We start from the raw sequence: 6,947 nt of genomic DNA on the forward strand, positions 1-6,947 counted from the left end.
AGACCGTGATGAGGACACTTTCGCAATAGCTCCTTGAACCTTTCCCAAGTTTCATATAAGGATTCCCCATCCTCTTGTGAATATGTATTAATTTCAGTCATTAATTTAGCCGTTTTAGTGGGAGGGAAATACTTATACAGAAATTTTTGGGCTAGTTCATCCCAGGTGTTTACCGATCCAACTGGGAGGGCGTTAAGCCAAGCTTTTGCTCGGTCTTTTAATGAAAAAGGAAACATTCGGAGGCGGATGGCATCATTTGATGCTCCCTTGATCCGAAAGGTATCACATATTTCTAAGAAATTAGTAATATGTAGATGGGGATCCTCGTCCGCAAGCCCATGGAAGGTTGCAGAGTTTTGAAGCATCTGTATCAAATGCGGCCAAATTTCGAAGTTATTGGCTTCGACATTCGTTGCATTGATAGCGGCGCAGAGATTACCCACGGTGGGTCGTAGATAATCCATGAGGGTACGTTGGTCCTCCATTGGAAGTGGGTTCCTCGAAACCTTCTCTTGGTTTTTAGCTTTCAGTCTTTTTCTGAGAAAGCATTCGGGTTCTTCTAGAGGTTATTTTATGTCTTTATTAGAACTAGAGCTCATACTCTACGTAGAGGTGGTGTCTGGTTCCAAGTCCTGCAACAAAAAACAGAAAAGAAGGTTGGTCAGAAAGTTCACCACGGCCCCGTGCTCAGTGAACACGGCCCGTGGTCGGAGTTACAGTGATTGTTTTCCAGATCCCTGTTACTGGAGAGTCGGACACGACCCCGTGTTGCACCGACACGGCCCCGTGGTCAGCCTTCTATAGCTCTGAAAACTAAAAACTGCCAGTAACACTGATGGGCACGGCCCGTGTCCGACCAGGCAGGGCACGTGCTGAGCTCTGCAGAAGCTGAAAAACTAAAAAAATAAAAAGAAAATAATAAAAAAAATGATTAGGCTGTTGATTCCTAACTTTCTTAAAATCCTTGTGTCCCCGGCAACGACGCCAAAAACTTGATGTGTGCGAGGTGTTATATGTTTTAGGTATATATTTTAAGCCCCTTTTTACACTTCTTTAGCCAAGTTTTAAATTTATAAAACACGATATTTACTAACACTAAACACATATATGGGCAAGTGCACCCATCGTGGACGTAGTATAGTGTTGGTAAGATACCGAGGTCGTCCAAGGACACAAGAGCTTTTAGTACCAGTTTATCCTCAACGTCTAATCAAATCAAAATGTTAGAAAAGATTTTTTTAAACTAAGAAAATAAAACTAACTAAAATGCTGAAAAAGAAAATAAAAATAAAAACAGATAGACAAGATGAATCACTTGGATCCGACTCGTGTGTTAGTGTAACCTTTGATTATTTTCGCACTTTTGCACCTGTTTAAGAGATTATCTTAGTTATTGTAGTAGGCCCCTCTTTTGAAGGTGACGTTACCCTCAACCCAGTAGTTTGAGTCAGCAAGGATACAATCCTAAAGGGTCGGATTATTGAAAGATAATTAATTAAGTTATTAATGCATAATGTGGTAGGCCCCTCTTTTGAAGGTGACGTTACCCTCAGCTAAGTAGTCTGAGTCAGCAGGGATACAGTCCTAAGTAGCTGGGTTAAAGTTTTAATAGTAGTTTAACTTATGATGGGATCAAAGAGTTTGGACCCCCGCCATCCAATACCTTTGGGTATTGAAGGAGGTCCTACTAAATTTGACCCAGGTCCGTTGCAGGATCTATACACTGAACAATGGCAAGACTCTTACCAAACCGTTCCCTTAACCCCCGACCAGGTAGCCAACATACCTCCATATAGACCGTGGAGATATGAATGGTGAAAATCTTTTATTTTATATAGACAGTAAAATAATGCCAAGACACCACGGACAAACGATAAGGAAGAATCACCTTCAACATAAGAAACAAGTAATTAAAGTCACTAATACAAATCCAATTAAAAAGTGCAAAAGATTAAAGATAAAAAGTATTACACTAAACACTTGTCTTCACTAAGTGATGTAAGAGACTTAGGCAAACATGGCCTTTGATTGTCAAGAACTCTTACGATCAATCTTGGATCCCGAGACGACTCACACACTCTATGATGGACAATGGATGATGGTGGTGGATGATGGTGTTGTGATGGTGGTGGGTGGTGGGTGAAGTGTGAGAGAGGTGGTGTGCCAAGGGATGAGTTGAAATGGCTCCAAGCACTCCTATTTATAGGCTGAACAGAAGCCTGGGCACGGCCCCGTGCCCGCTGGGCACGACCCGGTTTCCGTCTGACACACTCTCTCTTCATTAATTGTAATTCACAATTACAATAAATGCGCCTGCAGCATTCTGACCACGCCCCGTGTCCGCTGGGCACGACCCCATGGTGGGCAGTAGAAACTTCTATAGGTTTGTCTTTTCTGCTGCTTCTTGGGCACGGCCCCGTGCTCGCTGAGCACAGGGCGTGTTCAGTCTTCTGATTTCTTTGTTTTGCTTGGGAAGATGCTGTCGGGAGGGTCGGCATATCACTTTTGTTCCTTTTCATGTAATTATGTTAGATTTTGCTGTCTTTTTGCTTCTTTTGTTATTTGAGCTCATTTAATCCTGAAAATGCAAAAGGAAGACAAAAGCACACTTTTTCCAACATTAGTACTAAAAAAGGGTTAGTTTTAAGCCATTATTGATGTAATTTATATGTTGCATTTTGTGCACATCAAATACCCCCACACTTGAATCTTTGCTTGTCCTCAAGCAAAACTCTTTATAATGTGGCTTTATTCACTCCCAAATGGAATGGGTAGAAGAGAAGGTTTTTGGACTTGTCATAGAGTGTCGGGATTTTCCAAGATCGTCTAGGTTTTATTTTTATTTATTTACAATCCTATTCGTCATGATTTATTAAAAACATTTCATAAGATAAATTATTTATTAAGGCATAACATACCTCTTTAAAATTCCATTTATATACAAGTTCACATACCTCACGGAGGAAATCACTCACACTCGGCCGAAGGTGTATTTTTAGTGAATCACTCGAGAGCGGCATGGAACTTATTCCTACCATAAGCTTGCCAAGAATTCAATCCTCCTCCTCCTTTTTAACTTTATATCTTTGTAAATATCAAGAGGACTTTTTGGGTGAAGGGTTAGGCTTGGGCTAAAGGTGGGTGGTTGGGTTAGTGGTTAGTAGAAAAGGGCGAAAGGCGTAAAAAGGATCGGTTCTCGTAAAACATTTTGTTTTTGTGACTTTTTATTTTCAATGAAGTATTTATTCAAACAAGCCTTTGTTTGAGGAGCTTTGTTTGTTTATTTCCAACTTCATCATATATATATATATATATATATATATATATATATATATATATATATATATATATATATATATATATATATATATATATATATTTCAAGGGAGTCACACGAAAACCGAGCTTTGTTACTAAAATAAAGGGTTAAAAAAGAAAAGGGGTTTTGGTGGGTAAAAGGGTTTTGGGTTAAGAAATGAAAAGATTTAGGCTCAAAGGGGTTAACTAGGGGGAATTTTTGGGTAGGTGAAAAAAATGAAAATAATGGGGTTGAAAGAAAAAGGGTTAGTCCTAATGCCTCCATCATTTACTTACTTGGGTTTAAGTTGGTAAGGACCGGGAATGAATTGTCGTGGCAAGTTCTAGAGTCGTAAGAACCAAGCGGCTATTCACACAAGAAACGAAAAATGAGCATTCAGTGTAAAGATGTATATTTGTATGCTCAATAAAGGCTCAAAACTCACTTTTGTGGGAATGGGGTTTTTATGTGATCAAGTATATATAATCAAATTTTAACTAAGTTTGTCATGCCGTTTCATAATTTTCTTATGTTGGTTCTTTTTATCACGACGCTATCGGTTGTAAATTTATAAAAATATAACCTTATTAGAATTTGAATTCCCAACTTAAACTTAGACAAGTAAAAAAAATTGAATTTTTTTTTAAAAAAATTGGGGTGGTTAGCGGTTCCAATAGAGTTTTGTGTAAGGCTTGTTATTAGGACTTGCAAAATTCAAGGTTTTAGCATCCCCCCACACTTAAATTACACATTTTCCTCAATGTGTCCCAAAAATAAGTTTTTAGGTTGATTGAATGTGTAAAATGGTGTTAAAAGCAAAATTTTATGTTACTGGCAGTCTGGACACGCCCCCGTGGTGACCGGGCACGGCCCCGTGTTCAGGTGCCAGTAACAAGAATAAATGAAAAGAAACAGAAGCCTGAACACGGGGGCGTGTTCAGTGAACACGGCCCATGTCCAGTTACGTGAACTGGGCAATTTTCTGCACGATGTTCAGCACGGGGCCGTGTTGGCTGGACACGGATCGTGCTGAGCTTACTGTAATGAAGAAATTGTTGTCGGATGGCCCTGTTTTCGTGCATGGGGCTATGTTTCTTGTTTCCCTTGTTATCCTTGACCATCCCGAGTGTGTTTTATTCCTGCAAATTAAAACTAAAAGATTAAACTAAACTAAGGATAGTTCCGCGGAATGCCTCCGTGGTGCGCCACGTTTATAAGGGTCCTTGGCTAGACCCAAGGTGAGGTTATATGTTTTTCGAGCGGGATGTTTTGCATCCCATGTTGCACCTTCGGAGAGCATCATCCAAACTCGAATCAATAACCTTCATGTAATTGACCGGGTCATCGTCCTTTATTCTCTTCCCAACCCCGAACTTTACTTCATTATCCCCATATTTTAAAGTGAGTGTTCCGTCATTCATGTCCACCACTGCTTGTGCGGTGGCTAGAAATGGCCTCCCTAGTATGAGGGGGACTTCGGTGTCTTCTTCCATATCAAGTATGACAAATTCGGCCGGGTAGACGAAATTGTCGACCTTGACTAGTAGATTTTCGGCGACACCTTGCGGGAATTTGACGGATCGATCAGCAAGTTGTATACTCATCTTTGTAGGACTCGTTTTTCCTAAGCCGAGTCTTTTGAACATTGATGCGGGCATGAGGTTAATGCTAGCCCCAAGGTTGGCTAGTGCATTACGAACGGGGGAGTCCCCGATCAAGTAAGGAATTGTGAAGCTTCCGGGATCAATTTTCTTTTGGGGGAGTTTGTTGAGTACGAGGGCGGAACATTCTTCGCCTAAGTTAACTAATTGCAATGTTTCAATTTTCCTTTTATGAGTGAGGAAGTCCCTCATGAATTTTGAGTATTTAGGCCTTTGGGTTAGGACGTCAATGAAAGGAATGTTGACATGCAATTGTTTTAGTAGACTTTCGAATTTTTCGAATTGCTCATTGGTCTTTTGACGGATTAACCTACCGGGGTACGGAACCGGAGGAGCCTTGGTGGGCTCTGGTGATGGAGGAGTAACTTTCTCTTGTTGGGGCGGTGATGCGATCTCCTCAGTAGGCGGTGGCCCTTCCGCGGGACCTACGGTACGGTTCCGTAGAGTGATGAGATGAACTTGTGCCTTTGGGTTTGTTTCGGTATTACTTGGTAACGCGCCTTGCGGTCTCTTGGAGAAATTTTGGGCTAGTTGATTTATTTGTTTTTCGATGTTTTGTATACTAGCTTGTTGATTTCTAAAAGTTGATTCTAATTGTAGAAACCTATCCGAGTTTTTCTTTTCAGTGTCGGAGATGAGGCGAGATATAGTATCTTCAAGCCTTTCTCGTCCACCTTGTTGTTGAGGGAAATTTTGTGACTCATTTCTTGGTTGTTGAAAGTTTGTTCATTGATTTATGCTTTGTTGGTTACTACTATTGTCGGGTTCTCTCCAACCAAGGTTAGGGTGGTTGCGCCATCCTTGGTTGTAGGTGCCCGTTGCAGGACCCGACGGCCTAGGTCTATTATCAATGTAGTTTACCGATTCTGGTTGGTCATCTGTTTCTTTCATACAACTCCAATTTTCATGTGGCCCACCACACCCTTCACCAGCCATAACCGAGACTGTTTTTGTCATCTCTAACTTTTTAATTTTAGAAGAAAGGGCCTCGATTTGGGCTTGTAAAGAGGTGCTTTCATCAACCTTATGGGCGGCCGGGGCAATAGATTTATTGCCTCGGGGAGTGTGCCACTAGAAATTGGTTTGAGCAATTTCCTCAATTTGATTATATATTTCATGCGGGCGGCGATTACCTAAAAGTCCCCCGGAGCTAGAGTCAAGCGTTTGTCTTGTGTGTGGCAACAGCCCATTATAGAAAGTGGATACTTGTTGCCATATCGCAAGACCGTGATGAGGACACTTTCGCAATAGCTCCTTGAATCTTTCCTAAGTTTCATATAAGGATTCCCCGTCCTCTTGTGAATATGTATTAATTTCAGTCATTAATTTAGCCGTTTTAGCGGGAGGGAAATACTTATACAGAAATTTTTGGGCTAGTTCATCCCAGGTGTTTACCGATCCAGCTGGGAGGGCGTTAAGCCAAGCTTTTGCTCGGTCTTTTAATGAAAAAGGAAACATTCGGAGGCGGATGGCGTCATTTGATGCTCCATTGATCTGAAAGGTATCATATATTTCTAAGAAATTAGTAATATGTAGATGGGGATCCTCGTCCGCAAGCCCATGGAAGGTTGCAGAGTTTTGAAGCATCTGTATCAAATGCGGCCGAAGTTCGAAGTTATTGGCTTCGACATTCGTTGCATTGATAGCGGCGCAGAGATTACCCACGGTGGGTCGTAGATAATCCATGAGGGTACGTTGGTCCTCCATTGGAAGTGGGTTCCCCGAAACCTTCTCTTGGTTTTTAGCTTTCAGTCTTTTTCTGAGAAAGCATTTGGGTTCTTCTAGAGGTTCTTTTATGTCTTTATTAGAACTGGAGCTCATACACTACGTAGAGGTGGCGTCTGGTTCCAAGTCCTGCAACAAAAAACAGAAAAGAAGGTTGGTCAGAAAGTTCACCACGGCCCCGTGCTCAGTGAACACGGCCCATGGTCGGAGTTACAGTGATTGTTTTCCGGATCTCTGTTACTGGAGAGTCGGACACGGCCCCG

The 6,947-nt window shown here is 41.5% G+C and overlaps 2 non-coding genes across 2 annotated transcripts; both read left to right on the forward strand.

Annotated features, from left to right (window-relative positions):
* LOC118480845 lies at positions 1 to 107 on the forward strand. Its single transcript, XR_004863826.1, has one exon. It is a non-coding gene; the product is annotated as a small nucleolar RNA R71 (small nucleolar RNA).
* A 6,074-nt stretch (positions 108 to 6,181) lies between these two features.
* Positions 6,182 to 6,288, forward strand: LOC118480740. Its single transcript, XR_004863717.1, has one exon. It is a non-coding gene; the product is annotated as a small nucleolar RNA R71 (small nucleolar RNA).
* The last annotated feature ends 659 nt before the right edge of the window (positions 6,289 to 6,947 follow it).

The sequence above is a fragment of the Helianthus annuus genome, chromosome 7 (genome assembly GCF_002127325.2).
Source record: "Helianthus annuus cultivar XRQ/B chromosome 7, HanXRQr2.0-SUNRISE, whole genome shotgun sequence".
Classification (NCBI taxonomy): Eukaryota; Viridiplantae; Streptophyta; class Magnoliopsida; order Asterales; family Asteraceae; genus Helianthus; species Helianthus annuus.